Source organism: Ictidomys tridecemlineatus, unplaced genomic scaffold (assembly GCF_052094955.1).
Source record: "Ictidomys tridecemlineatus isolate mIctTri1 unplaced genomic scaffold, mIctTri1.hap1 Scaffold_38, whole genome shotgun sequence".
In the NCBI taxonomy this organism is placed as follows: Eukaryota; Metazoa; Chordata; class Mammalia; order Rodentia; family Sciuridae; genus Ictidomys; species Ictidomys tridecemlineatus.
The window spans coordinates 630,851-653,754 of NW_027522508.1; the positions used below are offsets into that span (position 1 = coordinate 630,851).

Consider the following 22,904-nt stretch of genomic DNA (forward strand, 5'->3'; position numbering starts at 1 on the left):
GAGCTCAAGGAGTCAAAGTTGCAAAACACAGAAAATTTCACGACTTCTTATTTTACACACGCACACACTCACACATGTGCGGTTTGCAGGGTCTTCTCTATAGCAGCGCCTAGAAAGATAACGTGACAGAACGCTTCCCGCCCCCAGCGAGCCCCAATTCCCGTTTTAAAAATTGTCAGTGCGTCTTGGGGGCCTCTTTTTCGACACCGAGTTTTTAGGGGTGGAGGTAAGGGGTGAGGAGAGACCTGGGACAGAGCAGGAGAGTGGTCTGTATTTTGTTTCTTCTCTGCAACGCTGTGCGTAACGTAGAAGAGGATGATGCATAGGGTTGATTCCACTTTGAGTTTTATTATCACAAATATTCATTAGTTCATGAGATACTGTCAGTGTTCCATTTGCTATTATTGTAGTCGCAAGGAAGGGCATTTAATTTTTGTGGAGGTTTCTGAAGGTTTACGCATCTGCCCCAGCTGAGGTCGAAGTTAACCCTGGTCCCTTCCCTAGCGTTTCTCGTTCAGGATTATAAATCGCAAGACCCGCCTCGCTCTTCCTGCAGCAATTTGTACACCGTAAGCTCTTGGAGGTTGCTGTGGGTTCCATCACCTTCCCCCTGGTCTGCGTCTGGCCTAGCGCTCAGGGACAAGAGGATGCGTGGGGGAATGTGTGCACGGGGGGGAGAGGTGCACGGTCTTCCCAGGACACATTCACAGGCGAGCGGCAGCAGCCAGGACACTGCGGAGGAGGCTTGCGCACCGAATCCTGGGAGCTAGAGGCCGAGTCACCCTACATTCTCCCCGCCCCAACCGCGCAGATTTGGGCTTCTCTAGCGCTTTCCAGGAGCCCCAAGTGCTCCTGGCCGCTAGGTATCCAGTCTCAGGCTGGTTTCCTTGGCCTTAGGGTGGAAAGAAATGGCCACCGCAGCGCCCGCAGGCCTGGAGCCTGTTTCTGGTCCGGAGCCTCGGGGTTTGGTGGACTTGAGTCCAGGAGCAAGGAACTCTGTGCCGCCCGGGTTTTCTCCTCCTGTTCTCCAGCCGCCCCATCTTGCATCCCGTCCCCCCCGCCTCTGACGCAACTTGGAGCTAGAGGCCGCGAGTCCCAGGAGGCCGCGAGCTGGGCGTTCAGCAGCCTGTCTGGGACCTGGAGAGGAAAGGTCTAATTCCGCTGCTGCTGTCCCGAGTGGTGGCGGGCCTTTCCCGGGATGTGAAGGGTGTGTGGGGAGGTGAGTGGCGGACAGAAGCGGTGGAAGGAAGCAGGGAACCCGAGATAGTGTAGGTGACCTGAGGCCACCTGCGCAGACACATCCGTTCCCCAGCCTGGCTTGTGGCCCTGACTGCCAGGACAAATCAATCCCATTGGGTCTTGAGAAATGTAAACTGCCTTTTTCTGTGGGGCAAAAGCGAGTGCATCCAAGGGTCTCTCGCGGAACAGATTCCACGGTAGGCATCGGTTTTATAATGAAACAATCCATTTCAGTGACCTCCAGTGGCTTCCAGAGACTTTATTCATCCACTCATTCTGAGCACCCACCGAGGACGGCGCGCCCAAGGGCTATTGGCGGGAGGTGGCCTCGGTTCCAATGCTTGCCCCCAAGTCCGTCAGCCTTCCTAGGCTAGCCTCGCCCCTGCACTCTGTTGTCCAGACCCCCTCTCTGTCCTCAGAAATGGAGGATTACACTGCTAGAGACGTGGGCTTGCTGGGGGAGTGTTGGGAGACGAAGGAGGGAGTGAGGAGACAGAGAAATAAAAGAGATGAGGGAGGTGAGAAAAGGGTGACAGAAAAAGATACAGAGCGCGATTCAGGAGGGAGCTGGAAGGAATGGACTTTCCTCTCTCCCACTCAACCCACATTCGTTCACGCACAGACGGTGCGCACCAGAGTCCTGTTGAGTGGATATCGGCCGGCCATCCCCAGGCCAAGTCTTTAGGTCACCTTTGACATCGGTGCTTCTCGAGGCTGGGCCATGAGAGAGACAGCTCCATGGGGCAAGGCAGCAAGAAGTCGGGGACGCCCAGGCGGGCCTTGGGGCATCAGGGCAGGGTCAAGGCGCTGCTGACCGGTGTACCCTCCTTCCCCGAGGCGTACCTGGTGCAGGCCGTGAGAGCAGCGGGCAAGTGTGATGCAGTCTTTAAGGGCTTTTCGGACTGTTTGCTCAATCTGGGCGACAGTATGGCCAACTACCCGCAGGGCTTGGACAAAACAAGAGGAACATCAAGACCGTGTGCACGTAAGTGTCCTCTCTGGTCCGCTGGGGTTCTCTTCTGGGGGCGCTGCTGAGGTCAGAGTGCGGCACCTCCCCGCCTGAGCTCAGCATACAGTGCCAGAGTAAATCTGCGCACTCTCGCCTTCTGGCTTTCACCCCCAGGCCCAGGCCTGCAGACAAGCCCTCTGGTCCCTAGGCCCAGTCCTCTGGTTTAGGAAACTCCAGAGCCTGGGGTGGACTACAGAGAAAGTACCCCACTGCGGCCTGATCCCAGCTCCCAGCAGCCTCACGGACTCACAATGAGGTGCATGCACCCAGTCCACCTGAGAGAAGGCCTGGGGCAAGGAACCCTGCTACCAGTTCCTCATTCCGCAGAATCTCTGCTTTGAGGCAAACTTCAATTATTACCTCTCTCAAGGATAAGTGACCTGCTGAATACCCTGAACAGTTGGTTTTGGTTTGAGGACCTTTGGGGGGTAATTCTAGATTTACCTAGAGGCTATAGTCACTGGCCTATTGTCTCCACTTTCAGTGATATATGGCCCTTTCAAAACACACCAAGAAAATGCAGCAAAAGCAAGGAGGCCCTGGCTTCCAGTTTCTGGGAGAAGGGCTGAAATAATATTTTATTGTGTAGCAATGACTGCCCAAGAGGAGAATGTCTGGGCTGTCTGGTGACTGTGCTAAGTTTGTAGTCCTTTCCTAAGCAAGAGGTAGCCATCCTCCATGCTTTTCCCACCCCTTTCCCTATCTGCACTGTCTCCTCAGATTGTGGAAGGCACAGGTCCAAAGGAAGGGGAGAGAGACTTCATGGCCAGGCCCAGAGGTGTTTTCTCAGAGATTAGCTAGAAAGTCTGCTCCCACTAGCAAATGAGGTAACCAGCACAGCACTGTTGCAGCGGACCTGGGACATTAGAAATTTGCTGCAGACCTTAGGAATTTCCCCAAACTCTGCAACAGACACTGCCTTTATTTTTTTCAAAAACAGCTGCTTTCTGCCACCTCTATAATGACCCTTCCGATACAGTCAAGGCAAGAGGTATCCCTTATTCCCAGACGTTGAAATGATCATTTTCCAGGCTTTTTTTTTTTTTATACTGTGAAGAAGTCTTCTCTCCCTAACTGGGAAGAGTTTATTTCAATTACAACTGAATGAAGGTCAATCATGCTACATACTTCCCTGAATACCCTATTGCCCACCTGGAGCCACAGCAGCTAAGTGGCTGCTACCTTCTTATCAGAGTAGGAACAAATACTTAATTCCAAATGTCTGGTTAAAAGTAAGAATGTATCTCCTAAGTCATGCCAAGGTTACATATAAAAGAATTACCAATGCCTCTACCATTTTCTGGAACTTTCAAGCTATTTAAATATTTTAGCATGACTTTGGTCCTGGAAAACCTGGAGTGAGAAGGCCCCTCCAGGAGGTTGCAGGCCATATTTGGGCCCAGGCCTCAGTCACTTGGTGGTGCTAATTGTTCAACAGGATAAAGTACACCTCTCCCAGCCCCAAGTGAATATTTTTTTTTTTCTCTAGGAGTGTCCCTCTTCTAGGAAGGCCCTATCCCCATCTTGGGGTACATAAAGAAAGCAGTAATTTAGAAATCCTTTGGGAGGTGCAATTACACAGGAGCTCCACAGGAGAGCTGTCCCTGGGCTTCTTGGTGTGCCAAAATCTTGCTATGTATTACAATCCTGAAAGTCCTACACCCTGCCCTCCTTAGTCCTCATAAACTAGAGACTCAACAGGGGTCATGAGAAGACAGTCTGAACCAAGGCAACCCAACAAACATTTATATCTTTCCTATTAGCCAGAAGATGGGGTGGGAGTGCAAATAAGGATAAATCAAACACTATGGTTGCCTTCAACATGCTTACCATCCAGGCGGGCCACAGAAGAGGGAGAGAGGAGTACATATAACCAAACTGCTGGAGGGCTGCTGCTGTTTTCTCTGACTCCCAGGGCCAGGGTGAAGTGGAAGCCAGCCTGGAGTTACCAAGACACACAGATCGACCCAGCTCCGAAAGGAGACAGCGCCCCAGGAATCGATCAAGGCTTGGGATTATATTTAGTTTCGGGATCTATTTTGGGTTTTCAGAAGAAAGGGGGACAATAAAAAAAAAGAAAGAAATAAAGAAAGAAAAAGAAAGACAGGTTGGATGAAGGTTGTCGGGGCGGGGCTAGGAGCCCAGCCCAGCCTGGGAGGAGGAAGTGCTGTTAAAAGCTCTGCTGCGAGAAATGACCGGAAGGGGAGGACGAAGAGCCGGGTCCTAGAAGGCTGGCAACGGTGGGCATGGTTACACTCTGAAGGCGGTGGGGGCGAGGACCTCTGGGGTCTAAGCCCACCTGAAAGACTGGAAGAGGAAGCATGCAGCGCGCAGGCCTGGGGCGCTGGGGGTTGCCAAAGCGGGAGAAAGCCCTGGAGCAGGCGCCAGGTGCCAGGCACTACCACTCACCGATCTGGCCAGGGCAGAAGCAGGCAGGAGTCTCTGGATGGAATCTGAGCCGCGGGACTGTGGAGGGCCAGGCGGGAGGGCCTCGGAGGACCGAAGCAAGTGGAGAGGCAGAGAAAGAGGAAGTAGGGGAACCGAAGAGAAGAAAAACGGAGGGAAGGGGAAACCGAAGAGAGGGAAAATGAGGAGAAACGGGAAACAAAAGGCGGAGGTGGGGGTGGGAGTGGGAGAGATGGAGGGCGAAGGCGAGAGTACCGCAACGAGGAGGAGGGAGACAGAAGGGGCGAGGGGGAGCAGAATGTGAGAAGCCAAGAGGGGAGGGCCATACCCGAGCAAGTAACCCATCTTGCAAACTAAGAGGCATTAATGGGCGGAAGCTTGCAAGGCTTAGCACTGTTTTCCCAGCCTTCCCCAAGGAGGGCGAGCAATCTGTTGGCGAAGGCCGAGGTGTGCCAGCGCAGTTGCAGCGGGTGCAACCCGGCTGCCGAATCCGCCACAGGCGAGCTAGAGGGGGAGCCACCTAGGTGAAGGGGCGCCCGAGCCGCTTTGACAGCGCTTCTGGCATGAGCTGAGGTCCGACGAGGAGTCGCGACCTGGCTCAGCCCTAGAGCCAGGGCTGCGGGGAGCAGGTAGGAAGGGGCGCGCCCTGGCAGATGGGCGAGGAGGCCGTTGAGAGAGGGAGTCTCCGGGGCGCAGGTCCAGGGTCCTCCCCGCGCCCCCAAATGATCCTGCTTCTTCTGTTTTGTTCTGTTCCTCGCCAGATACTGGGAGGATTTCCACTGCTGCACGGTCACAGCCCTGACGGATTGCAAGGAAGGGGCGAAAGGTATGTGGGATAAACTGAGAAAAGAATCCAAAAACCTCAACATCCAAGGCAGCTTATTCGAACTCTGTGGCAGCAGCAACGGGGCGGCGAGGCCCCTGCTCCCGACGCTCCCAGTTCTCCTGGTGTCTCTCTCGGCAGCTTTAGAGACCTGGCTCTGCTTCTAAGCCAGCTCCCCTCCGCGCCCACCCACACTCACTCCATGCTCCCGGAAATCGAGAGGAAGATCCATTCGTTCTTTGGGGACATTGTGATTCTCTGTGATGCTGAAAAAAACACTCATAATAGGATTGTGGGAAATCCTGATTCTCTTTTTTTTTTCTAATTTCGTTTGATTTCTTGTGTTTTAATTTGCCAAATGTTACCAATCAGTGAGCGAGCAAGCACAGCCAAAATCGGGCCTCAGCTTTAGTCCATCTTCACACAAAAATATGAAAACGGCAACTCACTCCCATTTTATTTTTAATTTTTAATTTTTAATTTTTTTTTTTGGCAAAAGAATCTCAGGAACGGCCCTGGGCCACGTACTATATTAATCATGTTAATCACATGAAAAATGATGGGCTCCTCCTAATAGGAAATGGAGGAGAGGAGAAGGCCAGGGGAATGAATTCAAGAGAGATGTCCACGTGGGAAGCATATGGTGAATAATTCACGCTCACGTCTTTCTTCCACAGTATCTTGTTTTGATCATTTCCACTGCACATTTCTCCTCCAGAAAGCAAAATGACAGATTATTGGCTTTAGGTTTTTTATGGGTAGGAGGGAGAGAGGAAGGGGTTGTGGCAACTCTGGCATCATGGTAAAAGGTGTGAGAAGCAATGCTGCTAAGGTCACTGAGGGGTTAGCTTTACCTGCTGTTGTTGATGCATCTTTCAAATCCACTGCCTTTATTTCCCCTCCTCTCTCATTTTAGCTGTTACACATTCAGTAATACCTGAATATCCAGTGGTGTAGATCACAAGGGGGGGGATGTTAAATGTTAATCTAAAATATAGTTTAAAAAAGATTTTGACATAATAGAGCCTTGATTTTAAAAAAGAGAGATGTAATTTAAAAAGTTTATTATAAATTAAATTCAGCAAAAAAAGATTTGCTACAAAGTATAGAGAAGTATAAAATAAAAGTTATTGTTTGAAATGGGGGTGTCGCTTTGTTTCCTCCACCAAGTTCTCTGGGTACCTCAAGGGACATACAACGCCGGGTGATCAATTAACTCATGTGTTCACAAAGTCACTGGATAACCTGAAGGCTTCAAGCAGATGCTCCTTAGCTAGGACTCCTTGCCACGACCCCCAAATTTCTCATTTTTGAAAGGGCGGGGGGAGGGAAATTGTTTTAAATTGTATTCATTCAAAAGCAGAAGTCCCTTCTAGGTGCGGAGTGCAGAAACTGGGCTTGCGCGTCCCGGGGAAAGGCGCTGGCAGACGCAATGCCAAGTGGCCAGCCAGCTGCCCCCACCTCAGGTGGGTCTGAGCCCTAACCACGATCTTTCCAGGCTAGTCCCTAACCACGATTCGCCTCTTCCTCTGCGGTGGCCAGAGGCAGCTTGCGAAGAAACCGCCATTAAGGGTTCCAGCCAAGGGGCAGAGACTGTTCCCTGGCAGGGATCAGGTGAATCCTTTCATAATTAATAAGACAGCTCAGTTGAAATGGCGAGGAGACGGGCCCTATTGATCCGGCAGTGGAGATGCTTCCACTTTTTCCTATTTATAGGCCCCTCATGGCCTTACGAAGAAGTAAACATTCCAGAGTAAACAAGAACGGAGGAGACCCAGGTCTGGGGTCCGGTGCGGGCAGAGGGTAGGTTGGGGGAGGGACAACTGCACGCAGGTCTCTGGGTTCATTGAAATTGAAATCTGATTTCTTGATGAAAGTAGAGGGGAAAGGGGGCTGCGTGGGGCGGGGGCCGGGGGCGTGTAGGGAAGGGAGGAGGATGAAGGGAGAGCTGGGCGGCTCAGCAGGTTCCCACCAGGCGGAGCCCGCAGCCCGCCGAAGGGAGGGTGACCCTGGGCTCTGAAAGGCAATGTGTAAACAATCGCTAGTGTAACAGTTCATAAATCAAACCCAGTGGGTTGCAGCCCAATCTGCATCCCCCCCCCACGATTGAATTCCAGCAACACGTGCGTCCCTGCGCCCCGAGCAATGCAAGCTGCACAGATTCTTAATGGCTGCATCTATTACGGCCTCCCGTTCAAGCACGTGCTGCGCAGGGGCCACTCCCGGGAATAGTTTTACTCGCTACCTCTCTGCCAGCTCCCTCCTGGGTCGATCCCCTGTTCTTAGGCAAAAACCAAAGGAGATCGTCTGCGCTGCCGCCTGCATGGGGCTGTCACTCAGAGATGATACAGAAACACAGAGATGATACAGAAACCCAAAGGCTCCTTGTTTTGGAAAACAGTTGGGTTTTATTTGTTTCGTTTCAATGTATATAAACAGAATCAAACTAACCTGAGTTCAACCCCTGGATTTCAAATTAAGTGGTTGGGAGCCTGTTTAAAATATAAATCTATTCAACGAAGGGGAGGGGAAAGGGGGAGAAAGAGGGAAAGTCTTCTCTGATCCTTTTTTTGCCATAATAGTTTTGTTTTCTATTTGCAAATCGTTATATTTTCCTGGGCAACCTGTGCGCACCACTGAGCCCCTTGCTTGCTGAAATAAACGGTTTTGTGGGGAAGTGAGAGCCGGGTGACTCGAGGAGACGCCCATACTCTCGCAGAAAGCTTCCCACCTAGAAATCAATTTCCTAGAGAGCTGGAGAAAGCCAGACTGATGGAGGGAGAGAAGGTACCATGGGGGGGGGGCGGGGGGGGCGGGGGGATGCGAGCTAGGGCGGCTCCTTTGCTCTCACAACAGGGGTGTTCTCCAGGTTGGATGCCCTAGAAGAAGAGCGCTCCAACGCCGAGTTCTTCCACGCCCCCAGCCCACCCATCCCAGTCGTCCGAGGATCCTCCAAAGCTTAGTGCCTTGTTTGGGGGCTGCCTTGCTCTGTTCAAGGCCCACGCTCACGTGAGGGCTTGGAGAGAGCTCCAGGAATGCAGGGCGAGTCTCAAAAGCACCAGCTTCTGTGTCTGGTTCGTTAGAGAAAGTTCCTTCTCTGGGTGATTGTTGAGATTATTATCGTGCCGTCTTCGACTATAATGTGCTGTTTAATCATGATGACATCTCCATATGCTAGTTGACATTACTGTTCTTAGGCAGCAACACGGTGAGCTTTATTGCCAGTTCTGGGAGGTGATACTAACCAGATATGTCCCAACTTGGAGTTGGGCTGGGAAGTGGGCGTCCAGCCCAGAGGGCCTCCTCACACCAACCTCTGCCTGGCCCCAAGCGTGGGAGCATCCTCTCCAGCCATCTGCACCTCACATCCTCCCATGGCTCTCCACCTGGCCCACTCGCTCTGGCTTGGAGCACTGGAGGAGCTGTTGGGACTGGGGAAGGACCGCTTTCATTGAAGTTAAAACTCCAGTGTAGTGTGTGATGATCTCAGTTGTGAAAATACCAGAGAGGTCAGTTCTAAGTCCCAGCCTCATCATAGGAACCCCAAAGACCTTAGGAGCCGGGAGGATGATTAAAGGGAAGGAGACAGCAAGTGAAAGCGAAGGCCAAGGGCACGGGAAACAGGAGACCATGGGAAAGACTGGGGAAACAGACCCCAGAAGTAGAGTTAGCAGAGGAGGGAGCCCAAGGCGATCAAGAAAAACAGAGATGATACAGAAACTCAAAGTTGGAAAGAATAGATCCGTGGAGGAGAAATAAGGGACTTATTTTCATTCAGGACTCTCAGAGGAGCCAGTGACCTCAAGCTCAAGGGCACTCCCCCACGCCCCACCCCACGCACCCCAACACACACACACACACATTTCCTTATTGCAGCTAGGATCCCCCCCCAAGGCCAAGGCCACAGGACCCGTGGTGCCTTTGTACTGGGTGAGCCAGCACCAGCACTAGCAGGAGCAACAGCACAAGCCTGCTGCCCTTGCCCAGAGTCTCAGGACATCCTGTGATCCAGGCAGAAATGGATCCAGGAATTTCCCTTTGGGAATTTTCTCTCAAATCCGAGTAGAATCCTTTCTGTAAGGGTCTTCCCTGTTCTCTCAGCCCTCCTCCACCAGCCCCTGTCGCCACACAGTAGGCTCTGCTCCCAGTTTGTCTTTGGTGACTCCCTACCTCCTTAGCCCATGGACCCCCAGGGAAAGACCACTGCCCCACTTTTCCTTCCTCCAGAGCACCTACCAAAGGAAATCCCAGGTGCTGATCTGCATCCCTCCACCTCTTGGCCCTGAAAACAAAGTGGTGGGGGTAGATGGAAGGAAGGGAGAAGTGAGTGGGAGGCCAACTTGTAGGGGCTCAGAAGAGACCCTGCATTTACCCCTCTGTCCCCGCCCCCAGTCTCTGCAACTGCTGAGGCCAGGAAGCTCAGGAACTTGGGAATGCTGCAGCTTGTGTCTCACATACCTGCATACCTTCCCCAAAGAGAACAGCACCCAGAAGCCCCACAGGGGCCCTTTCCTAAGGTCAAGGGCTGGGGAGCTTCAGACCCAAATCCATGGCTCAGATGAGGAAATCCAGGCCCAGCTCTGCCCAGCCAGGTCAGACTCCCACACACTGCACCACCCACCTAAGAGAGGGCTCTTTCTCCCCTCTTACTCACCAACCACCCCAGAGTGGGGGTGGGGAGAATGTAGCATTCAGTTCAGATTTGGGCCATGGAAGGACATCACCTTTAGTGTGGCCTCCCAAAGCCAAAACGCAGGCTCTGTCCTGTTCTGTGACCTTCTCCCACAGTGCCTTAGACAAGGACTGCCCCCAGACCACTCCATCCCAATGGGCTCCTGGTCTGCAGTCCTGTCATTCACATCCCCAACCCAAGTCCGTGGGTTCTCCCAGCACTGGATTCCTCCTGTAGTTCTGCTGCAGCTTCTCTCAACCACTCCTTTAGTACCACTGTTGATATTATATTCATCTCCCTCAGGTTACAAATAAAACATAAGGTTTTATAACCATTGAAGCAATTCAAAGATACATGGGGGGGTTATCCTCCTCCACTAACAGATGTTAATAGGTGGATGTGTATTCTTCCACAACTCCCCCCAGGTGTGTGTAAACATATATTGACATATACCTATGGGAGGTGGGAATTTTTTTTCTATTGGGATATATTTTTTTATGGCCAAGTTATTCAAGATCAATAACTAAACATACCACTTTTTTTTACCAGATATATAATATTTCCTAGAATGCCATAATTTAATCGTCCACCTACTTATGGGCATATAGGTTTTTCAAGTTTTTTGTTTTTTTCTCCCTTTTTTGTGCTCTACGTATATTTTGTCATAAATATTCCTGTTCAAACACTATTCTGTACCACTCTGTACTCGTTTTTTTTTCTTCAATAGAATAGAGATTCTCAAAGTTGGATTGTTGGATAGAACCTATATGTATGTGTGCTTTAATTTAAAAAGATGTTGAATTACTTTCCCAAAGAATCTAGAGAGTCCATTTCCCTACACCCTCATCAACATTGATAACAATTTTGTTGTTGTTGTTGTTGTTGTTGCTTTTAATCGACCCAGCAGGTAATTTTGTCACTTTCTGGAAGGCCAGCCATTCCTGAGACTCACATTGGATTCTACGGATCCCTTTTGGATTCTGATGGCCACCAAGGTATCCTCCTGAATGTGCAGGAAAGGTCTGGCTAGACTTTGAGTCCTCCTCCCCAGAGCAGTGGCTAGGGCCCCACAATTAGTGACTTTTTTAAAAATACTTTTCTCTTTTTAGTTGTCAATGAAACTTTATTTTATTTATTTACATGTGTCAAGTGCTCCACCACGGAGCCACAACCCCAGCCGAGCCACAACCCCAGCCCAATCAGTGACTTTTATTCAAATGCAGGAACAGTTCTCCTGGAACCATCACTAATCTGACATTGCTGACATGGATGTGGGAGCTTAGGGATTGTGAGTGAAAGCTGGTGAGGTAGAACTCAGTGAAGCCTGCCAGCATGCCAGCTCCATGGGTCTGTGCTGAGGCTGCTATCCCCTGGCCTATCTGCAGAGGAGGGCAAGCGATGGAAGGAGGCATTACAGGAAAAGAAAACAGCAGCCTAGAGCAGTAACTGCTGGATCTTTCTTTTCCTTAATCAATAAGAATAAGAAGCTTCTACAGGCAAGATCCAAGCAAGGGTGAGCAGCCAGGATTGAACCGTCTCTGGGGGGATTCAGTAAACTGAGATCCAGTAAACTTTGAGCCCTCTCCACTCTCTTTCCACCCCAATTACTCTTCCTATAAACAACAATAAAATAATAACAATAAATTTGCTTCCACTGAGCACTTACAACATACTAGGTATTTGCTAAAACTCTGCAAATACTATCCCCTTGTGTTGGCAACCTCTATAAAAGGATTGTATTATCCCCACTTTGCAGATGAGAAACTGAATTTTAGAGAAAGGATAGTAACTTGCCCAAGATCAGCAGGAGGCAAGAAAGAGAGTTGAAATTGGAGTCAAATGTGTTTCAAGAATCTGTTCTGAGACGTCACTTCCCTTTGCTTGTTCTGTTACTATTTTGAGCCCAAAGAGAGCTAACACAAGTAAAAAGACAACAACCATAAAGAAATTTAAATCCTGTGATAGGCAGAATAAAGACCTTACAAAGATATTTGTGTCCTATTTAGTCCCTGGAAACTGTAAACATAAAAATAATTAATTTTTTAAAATAATGCGGAAGGAATTAGGCTGCTTATCCACTGAGTATAAAATAGGGATATATTCTGGATTGTTCCTAGGGGAAAAGAAGCACAGTGGTTCTTAAAAGTGGAAAATGGAGACAGAGGAGGTCGGAGTCATGTGATGACCACCCAGCATTGTTGGCTTTGAGGTTGGAGGAAAGTCGATACCAGTCAAGGAATTTGGGCAGCCTCCAGATACTGGAAAAGGAGTCTTCAAAAAAGAATATGGCCCAGTGATCTTTTAGCCCAGTGAAACCAATGGTCAGATTTCTGACCTACAGACAGACAGTGAGATAACAAAAGTATTGTGTAAACCACCATGTTTGTGATTATCTGTTACATCTGTGAATAGAAAACTAATACAAGTCCCAACCTGCATTGTAGCAGAGGGAGAGAATACATTATATCCAGAGAAGACATGACATTTAGGAGTGGACTGCTGGGGGGTGGTTCTCTGTTTGTGTGTGTATTGGGGTAAGGTGGAGGCTTCGTTTCAGCTTGGGGGGAGGATAGGGAGGGTGATATGTACAGAGAAAAAGGACATTATGGGATAAATTTCTAAGGAAAAAAAATTGTGTTGTTGTCTCACAATGTCTTCACATAGGACCTTTTTCATTCCGTGGTCTCCAGTAATTTAATAGACATTCTGGTAAGTTCTTTGGTTCCGTAACAGTTACAGGCCTGCCCAGATATGAAAAGTTCATCACTTCAGTGATCGATGGCTTGATGATACATTCATGAAACCCATCAGCAGGTAGTTATGCTCTGGATAAATCACAGTGACTAGTGTTAGCTACCCACCTTATCATCTGGACAAATCCTAGGCCTGATTGATTCCAATGGCAGTCGCAGTTCCAACTTTGTACATGACAAAGAGCACAGAAGGAGGTGGGTCCTACCTCCATGGACTATCTGAAATGAATCACTTGCTGTAGCTGTCTGTCATAAGAAGGAAGAAGTGCAGGAAAGATCAAATCCAGGTAGACCACAGGCGCTACTGCCTTCCACATCAAACTCCTTACAGTCATCCAAACCCAGTAAAGATGGGAGGGGGAAAGAGCCTCTTTGTCCATCCTGGGTCAACCAGGCCACAGATGGTTTGGGGTACATTACTGTGCCACTGGGGAAGTCTCTCCGTGAACAGGTGCCAGGCCGGGGTGATTAATTCCAGCCAGTCACTGACCCAGACACCTGGGCCTGCTGCCGTCTTTCCCTTTCCTTGGAACCATCAGTAAACCTCGGCGAGTGACTGTGAAAAATGGCTGTGGGACCCTCACAGTCCTCTGGTCACCCTGTCTGACTGTCGCCTGAAATGCAGTGAATTGTGATCTCCCTTAAGCAGAGAGAAAAATCCCAAGCAAAGTGGTCCATTTAACTCCCGTCAAACACAAATTCTTCAAAATAGGCAACTTGGAAGGGGACCCAGAGCGTCAGAGCCCCTGAGAAGTACATATATCAACCCTAGGCTGGAGCTGTGGTGAGTGTGTCTGTGTACCAGCCCCAGCGCCCCGGATGTCAGAGCTGCTAAGTGAAGTGTGCACAGCTTCTACCTTTACACAGAAGCCTTTGGGCAGTGTGTGTGTGTGTGTGTGTGTGTGTGTGTGTGTGTGTGTGTGTGTGGTGCTGGGGATTGAACCCAGGGCCTGGTGCATGCCAGGCAAGCACTCTACCAACTGAGCTATAGCCCCAGCCCAAGCAGTGTGTTTTCTTGAGAAACCATTCTTAGCCTTTGATTTTTGCACTATTTTCTGCTCTTTTGAACAGAATGGGGGTCAAATTGTATTTCTGCCATTGGTTTCTTTACAGCATTTGCTGATTTTTTTTCCCTAATTCTGAGTAGCCCTTGGACAATTTTACAGTTATCAGAGAAACATGGCTTGGTCTTCAAATCTTCTTTCAGGAGTCTCCATAAATTCAAGTCCAAAATGTACTTGTGGATCCCTTCTTACACAGATTTAGCTAACTCTATATTCTCTAACTCATGTACTTCCTAATACATGTAGAAGTGTACACAGAACTATGGGCACATACACATGCACACGTGTGCCCTTACAACTTTGAACTCATGTCCTCCATTTGGTTTTTGGATCTTGCTTTTTGGATCTTTCTCAATTGTCTTTAGCATTTTTTGTTTTATACCCTGCATGTTCCTCCCCTTCAGCTTATAAACATATTGAAATCTCTTCTCTTACAGCCTGAAAGAAAACTCCCTTCCCTGTCTAGGTTGGCTTTCCAACACTGTGAAAAAATACCTGAGACAAACAATCTAAAAAGAGAGAAGATTTATTTTGATTCACAATTTCAGAGGTTTCAGTCCATAGTCACTTAGCCCCATCACTTTGGGCCTGTGGAAGCACAGTATAGCATGGCAGGAGCACATGACAGAGGAGGTCTACTCACCTGACGGTGGCTGGAAAGTGAAAAAGAGATGGAGGGGCAGGTTCCCAATATCCTCTTCAAGGGCACAACCTCAGGAACCTAACTTCCTTCCACAAGGCCTGATCTACTGAAAGTTCCACTAGTTTCCAATAGCAACACAGGCTGACTACTAAGCCTTCAGCATAAGAGCCTTTGGGGACATTTAACATGCAAACCATAATGATGTCCACCCTATTCTGTGCTCATCCATTTTTCTGTCATGATCCCCAAAATGGTGCCTCACCCAAGGCAGATGCTCTGTAAATATAGGAAGAATAGGAGCTGGGGCATACCTCAGTGGGAAGGCATGTGCTTAGCATGTGCAAGGCCCTGGGTTCAATCCACAGCCACCAAATAAAATGTGCATGTGTTTATGTGCATCTGCATTCTTCATTTATATGTGTGAATATATTTAGATGTGAAGAATACATGAATGAAAGTATTAGAATGTGAAAGCACATATGTAATAGAGATTTTAAAATATTCCTTATTCAGTAAACATCTTTTATATAGACAAGGTGCTAAGCATTGTGGGAGATCCCAAGACTCGTGAAAGATAGTCTCTGACTTCAATGAGCTTATAGTGTGTGTATGTATTTCATATATTGAAGAATATATATGAATATATGAAGAAAAATATAGATATGAAGAATACATGAATCCTTCCCTTGTGTCTTAGTTCATATCTGTTGCTAATAACACAATATCATAGACTGGGTGAACTCTAGAGAAAAGAGGTTTATTGTGGCTCAAGGCTCTTGTCCAAGACTGAGGGGCTGCATCTTGTAATGGTCGTGATGACAGAGTACTAAGGGGGTTCAGATCATCACATAGAAAGAGAAAGGGATAATGTGAGACCTAACCAAACTGGCCTTTCTAGAAGACTCACTCTTGAGATAGCCCATTAATATATGAGTCCATTAATCCCATGAATGAATGAATCCGTTCATGAGGGCAGGGCACTAGTCACCCCTTAAAAGTCCCACCTCTTGATGTCATGTAAAAGGGATTGTCTCAATGTCAGTTTCGGAGGGGACAAACTATGTTCCAACTGTAACTCTTCTTTACAGGTGTCCCCAGGTATGCTCCAGGGCCAGGTCCTTCTCTGCCAGCTGCAGACACTCTGCCCTCCTTGGCCTCCCCCTTCTTTCTCATTGGTATTTTACCCTTCAAAACTATCTTTGCAGTGTTGCCAAGGGTCCACAAATTAGAAACTGTAGGCAACCCAAGAGGGAAAATTAAAAGGCTCCCAGGGAGCTGGGGATGTGGCTCAAGCAGTAGTGGGCTTGCCTGGCATGCGCGGGGTGCTGGGTTCGATCCTCCTCAGCACCACATACAGATAAAATAAAGATGTTGTGTCCACCGAAAACTGAAAAATAAATATTAAAAAATTCTCTCTCTCTTAAAAAAAATTAAAAGGCTCCCTGCCTGATCTTATCTGCCTTCTTCTCTTACCTCACCTGCCAGACCTTTCTCTGCCTTGGATGTCCCAAAATTATTCCGTCTCAATGCCTTTATGTTCTTGATTTCCTCTGCTTCTCCTCAAACATCTTTGCCTGGGAGATCCCTTCTTGTCATTTAGTTTCAATTTCAACATCACCTCTTCAGAGACCCCTTCTCTGACCTTTCACTGTAGAGTGACAACTTCCCACCCCTGGAGTGCTCCCCAGCGAACAGGTGTTATCACATTACCTGGTTTTGTTTCATTTCCAGCGTATAACATTTACACAATTTAAGAAAGAAAAAAAATCACTGGTTAACATGGTTGTGTTCTCTAGGTTTTGGTGCCTTGGGCAAAGCTGTGGCCCAGGCCTTGTAAGAACAGGCACTTTTTATGTGGTTCTTTGGCTCCTGAAAACCCTCATCTCTCTCTGGACCTTTCCCCTTTCTCTTGCCTGAATTTTTACCCAAGCAATCCAGGTTTTCTCTCCACCACTCAGTTCATACCTTGGTCCCTCTTAGATTTAACAGTAAAGAGTAGTGGAAAATTTGTTCCTGGACCCTGCAGTGAATGTCTGAAACAACAGAAAGTATTCAACTCTATACATACTATATTCCTACACATATATTTCAATGATAAATTCAAGGACCTTTTCACTTAAAGGAGGCACTTTACTGTTTCTTTATTGTATTCAAATTTCCAGTATCATAATTATCACACTTTGGGGCCATTTATAAGTAAAATCAATGTTACTTGAACACAAGTACCATGCAAGTGACCTAATCAACAAGATGGCTAGTAAGTAACTAATGGGAGGATAGCATACATATATAGAGTGTGGATACACTGGGCAGAGGAATGATTATGTCCCAGGAATAATGGAACAAGATGGCAAGGTATTTGATCATGCTACTCAGGTTGGCATGCAATTTAAAACTCAAGAATTGGTTATTTCTGGAATTTTCCATTTAATATTTTTGAATTGGGGCATACCCTCATGTAACTGAAACCATGGAAAGCAAAACTGAGGACGAGGGGAGACTACCTCCACTAAGTAGCAAATGCTGGGTCCCCTCCAGAGGATTCAGTGTCCTACACAGGCAGCCTCTACAGGTGTGGTAATTCTGGGGGAAGCTGGTGGTAGGGCCAAAGGTACCTGTCTGATCACCACAAGGGTCTACTGACTGCCCCAAGCCACAGTCAACCAGCCTCAGAAACTGATGTCCCATTACAGTAGAATAGTCCAGATAGCATTCAAATCAAATCCCCATGGGCTCAAAGCCCCTGCCTAGCTGTCATCTGTACAAATATAGACAACTGTCAAGGATAAGGTGATATTTACTACACATTAATATTCACACGTGGGAAACCCTACCATCTTAGAAAGTACTAAGTTGGTTATTTTTAAATAAATTTCATTCCAATGAGTGATTTTATTTTTGCTGTAATATGACATAATATATGTATCAAACTGCTACTTTGCTAAGTAAAATCAAATCCTGACTCTTCAGGGTAGGAAATAGAGAATATCCATATGAGAGGGACCCCCATTCCTTTCCCCCCATGATCTGTGGCAGGAGATGCACCATATTTCAAAAGACTATCCTGGCGAGGGTCCTTTCTGGGAATTATCTCTACCACTGCCAGGAGACCTGAGGGGGGTGGTACCATCTCCCTGTGATTCCCTGGCCCCCTGGAGCCAACAACCCTGGCTGCACACTTCCCAATCTCTTGGGAGAATATTTTGTTTTTTTTCAAACACAGGTGAACCTGGCCTGAGCTCTATTCAATCTACAGAATCCAAAGGTCAAGAGAAGGACTTGAGAAAATGTAGTTTGGAAAATTCCACAGATGACTCTGGGACAGAGCCAGGGTTGATCCTCACTAAAATGTGGATGTACAGCCCACTAACGCATCCACTAATCCCTCATTAAACAGCACAGACAAGGCAAGAACATTTTTAGGAGATGTTACTAAAGACCTGGGGTGAGGAAACAGAATACAGAGAGTTAACACCCAAATAGATGAGCCAGATTACAACTTTCTTCACCAAGGTTCCTGACAGCACCAGTTGTAAAGGAACAGTAACCTAGAAAGAAACTCAGTTAATGTGAAAATACAAGAGAACTTTCCATAGTCTAGTAAGTGTGGGACATGCTGCTTACTTGCTCCCAGGATATTTAAAAAAAATTGTTTATTGGTTCATATTAGATATACATAACCTTATTATTCATTCTGAAATAACTGTAAATTCATAGAATATAATTTGCTCTAATTCAGTCCCCAGTCCCCAGTATGTTCCTTTCCCTTTCCTCTACCTTCCCCCATTCCCTTTCTACTCTACTGATCTTTCTACTATTTATTTAGCTTTTTTTTAAAAAAAAAAACTGTTGTCTTGTGGATATACATAATGGTGAGATTCAGTGTAGTGCAGTCATGTGTGCACAGAGGAAAGTTAATTCAGATTCATTCCACTGTCTTTCCCTTATCCCGTCTCTCCTCCCTCCCCCTCAATTCCTTTCTTCTACTTCACTGATCTGTTTATTTAATGGAATTTCACCACCTCCCTGTTTCTCCTCCCCACCCTGCCTTATTTTGAATTTTGCTCCCAGTCTTGGCAGACACCATTACCTTGCATTTTGAAATCTTCTACAGGAAAAACCTCATTGAGATCTGTTTAACCCATAGTTTTCTGCATATATATCATATCACTGCAGAAAACCTATAATCAAAGACATCCCAAAGCAGGTCTAGATTTTTTCAAAGCCCCCTGTCTAGGCTGTGGCATTGGCTGGGATCTCTCTCCCTATCCACGTGATCCTGATAGCATTCCTATTAGCTAAGGAGACCCCTTCTCTTTGGGCTGATTATTCTCCTCTAACCAAAGCTCACCCCTAGGCTGGGGGTGTAGCTCAGTGGTACAGTGCTAGGCTAGCACACATTAGACCCTGGTTCCATTTCCAGTCCTACAAAAAAGAAATGTACCCCTAAACACAGAGCTGCTTCCCAGGTAATGTACCGGAATTCAATGCATTTGGTCCTCTGTATCTGTAGGCTTTATGTCCTTCGATTCAACCAACCATACATGAAAATATTCGGAAGAAAAAAGAATCACATCTCTACTGAACATATATAGACTTATTTTTCTTATCGTTTTCCTCTGAACAATATAGCATAACAACTATAGAGATAGCATTTGTGCTGTATTAGGTATTACATAATCAAGAGATGGTTTAAATTCTACAGGAAGAAGTACATAGGTTCTAAGCAAATGCTACATCATTTTATAGAAGCCATACAAGCATCCGAGGGTTTTGGTATCCCCAGGGCGCTGAACCAATCCCTGAAGATATTGAAGGGCAACTGCTCAATAAAACTTAGGTCTCTTCAAGAGATGTACACAACATAATAGAAAAGGGGTCCTTATCTTAAGACATGAAATCTTGCAGCTAATTGTCCATTCAGAAGAAGAGAAAGTAAGCTGATACAAATCCAAGCCACCTTCCTCATGGCCTGCAGCAGGACTCATGAATTTGTGGTTGCCCCAGTAAATACAGCTGCAGGCTCTGTTTGGAACATGGCTGGGCCTAGGCTGGAATTTTTAAAAATTGAAGTAAATGGCAAACTTTGTCTACAACAGTACCTCCAGATTTTCACATCTAAGGGGTCCACTAGCCTTGGTAAGGATATAGCTCTCTTGAATTCTCTTCCTGCAGGGCTGAGATCAGAAAAGGATAAAGTAAAAACAGGGAGGAGAAAAAAGTTCTCCAAGACTAGTGGGTAAGGACGATGAAGAGAGAAGGGATGTGTGCTTCCTGGGCCCTGTTTGGATTTGGAGCATTTTTTACCAAAGACCATTGTTTCTCAACCAGGGGTAATTTTTCCCCCAGGAGATATTTGCTGGTGTCTGGAGATGTTTTTGATTGCTACCCCTGGGAAAGAGACACTGCTAACATCCGCAGTGCAAGCAATTATCTGTCCTAAAATGTCAGTAGTGACAAGGTTGAGAAACTTTGCCATAGACGCAATGAGTTTGGTAATTAGCTTAACAACTCAACTATGGTGACCGAAATAGTTTCTGAAAGTTGACTTTAAAATCTTGCTATCTGTGTTCACGAGATGATATGTTATAAGCTTTATTTGATCAAATATCAGCCATTCCATGACTCCCACATAGTAGGTCTGCACAACACCTAGCTCAGTTTCTTCATAGCACTAATCATAAGTGGAACAGCCTTTTTAGCTTGTCTTTAGTTAATAACTGGGTGCACCAATTAGGTTGTAAGCTCCTAGAACATGGAGAGCAGACTCTCAATAAATATGGGTGAGTGGATCCCCGTCATTGGCTTGTGTTTGTTGTTTTAATCAGCTTTTTCGTTGCTGTGACTAAAAGACCTGACCAAAAGAACATTTTCTGGGGAGGAAAAGTTTATTTAGGGGCTTATGGTTTCAGAGGTCTCTGTCCAGAGACAGTCAGCTGGAGTTTGAGGGGAGGCTGAACATCATGGCAGAAGAGTGTGACAGAGGAAAGTAGCTTACACGATGATCAGGTAGCAGAGAGACTAAGCTCAGCTCACCAAATATATACCCCAAAGGCAAGCACCCAGAGACCCACCTCCTCCAGCCACCACTACCGCCTTTATTCACCACCCACTTACTCCCATCAAGGAATTAATTCACGGATTGGGCTAAGGTTCTCATAACCCCATCATTTCTCTTCTAAACCTTGCAATGTCTCACGTGTGAACTTTTGGGGGACAACTCACATCCACGTCATAAACATTGTTCTTATACTCAGAGGCCGTCTCGGGCCTGGGCTTCCACATCTACAACACTGTGCCCAGATCTCTGCATATAAAGAAGACAGTCACTGACTGACTGATCACCAAACATATCCATCGACGAAAGCGAATGAATGAAGGGGCAAACAATTAACTTTGTGTTCTGTTGTGAACAGGGAATAGACATGCGTGCTACACGTGGAGGATGTCTTAAAAGGAGTTGAATGTGAAGGCTATCTTTTTTTTCTCTGCACTCCAGGTTTTTCTCTCTAACATTTTGTCCCATGGAATGGGGAGAAGAGTACGCCGTCAGCCCTCCGTCCGTCTCTGTGGGTTTGACATCTGCAGTTTAAATCGATCTCAGAAAATATTTTAAAAATCAAAAACTTTGCATCTGTATTGAACATGTACAGACTTTTCTTTCTGTCATTACTCCCTTAAAACACTGTATTACAATGACATAGCATGCACGTTGCATGAAGTATGGCAGGTCCTCTAGAGATGATTCAAAGTGTACAGGAAGATGTGTAGCAAACACATACACATCTATGTCAACGCCATGCCATTTTATAGAAGGAACCTGGGCCCTCTGATTTTGACATCTGCAGAGGGTCCATGGACACTAAATGCTCTGAACCCAAACCAAGGCAGTGACACCACCTGTCCTCCCATGTCGCTTTCTAAGAATGCTTTGGCTCTCTTCCATCCAAGGAGGACTGCCTCCGGGTGTCAGTTAGTAATATGGCGACTCTGATGATTCAAACGGCTTAGAGGAGGGGATAAGGGGGGCGTCGTTGCACAGATCTCTCTTTCCTATTCTTTTCTATGCACAGTGTGTTGATTTTTAGGAGCTATTAGACTTTATGATCTTCCTTTCTAGAGTAATTTATCAGTGTCAACCATTACTATCATCCCAGATTCCTCTCCTGTGGGCAGTAATTTAGCCTTGTTGTTTTTTTTTTTCTCTGTGATAAACCTTTGCATGATTAGCAAGTCTCTAATGAGGAATTATAGTCACCTTGGAGGTCGCAGCAAAGAAGAAGCCAACAACTTCTGGTTAGGAGACTAAACACAAGAGAGAAACCACTTTTGCAAATCGTCCCCATTCATTCCTTTTCCCTGAGCCAGGATCCAATGTGGAATTCTGCATTGCACATGATTGTCACTTCTCCTACCCCCTCCCCCACCCACCACTGAGCCCTTTAGTCCCCTTTAATCTCAAATAGTTGATAGGAGGATCTTTGAAGCAGTTATGAGTGAAGCAATACTTGCTGTCTGTAGGCACATTGATTTGGTTAATTGGAAAGCCTTTGAAAAATGTTTTAGTATATAAAATTAAGTTTCCATAAGAATCATTACTAATACATTATTTTACTTTACACATCAACTGACAGTGAAACTTCAATATGTAAAATACATAAGGAGATTTTTTCACTCTAAGTTACCTTTACAATGCTAACCTGTACTTAAAGAGATTATTCAGATTTGACTACGTGACTAGATGCTGGCGTATCCGTATCATTTGTGCTGTTATGCTGATTACATGTGATAACATAGAAACTCACTTGATTATTGATCATACATAAGGACAGGGATGTTAGAAATGACCCCAACATAGGCATTTAATTACTTTATATCTTTTAAAAGCTGAGACTAAAACCAAACAGCCGGTATTGGGTAAGACTGAGATTGTAACTCGTTTTTTCACTTCCATCATGTGTCAATCACATGTAGGTTTACTGTGAAACTTGGGAAATTTAAACTCAATGCTGGCTTGGAGGGACCCTGGAAATGTGTTTGTGTGGTGTGAACACACCTCCCATCCCCTGCTCCGTGGCTTAGCCCACCTTTGTTCAAGCAATGTTGCAATGGCCACCTTTATGCAGTTAGAATGAGCAGCCCCTGCCTCCATCCCACCAAAAAATAAAAATAAAACATCTCTTTCTACTTCAGGGATTCCCTAAGAAATGAGTGATGCTTTAGAGGAACTGACTCAGGGCTCACCCATGTACATCCTGGAAGTGCCAGAATCTTAACTCTATGACCAACAGAAGG

The 22,904-nt window shown here is 46.6% G+C and overlaps 1 pseudogene; it reads left to right on the forward strand.

Annotated features, from left to right (window-relative positions):
• Positions 1-1,977: 1,977 nt before the first annotated feature.
• LOC144373383 (neuritin-like) lies at positions 1,978-6,204 on the forward strand (annotated as a pseudogene).
• The last annotated feature ends 16,700 nt before the right edge of the window (positions 6,205-22,904 follow it).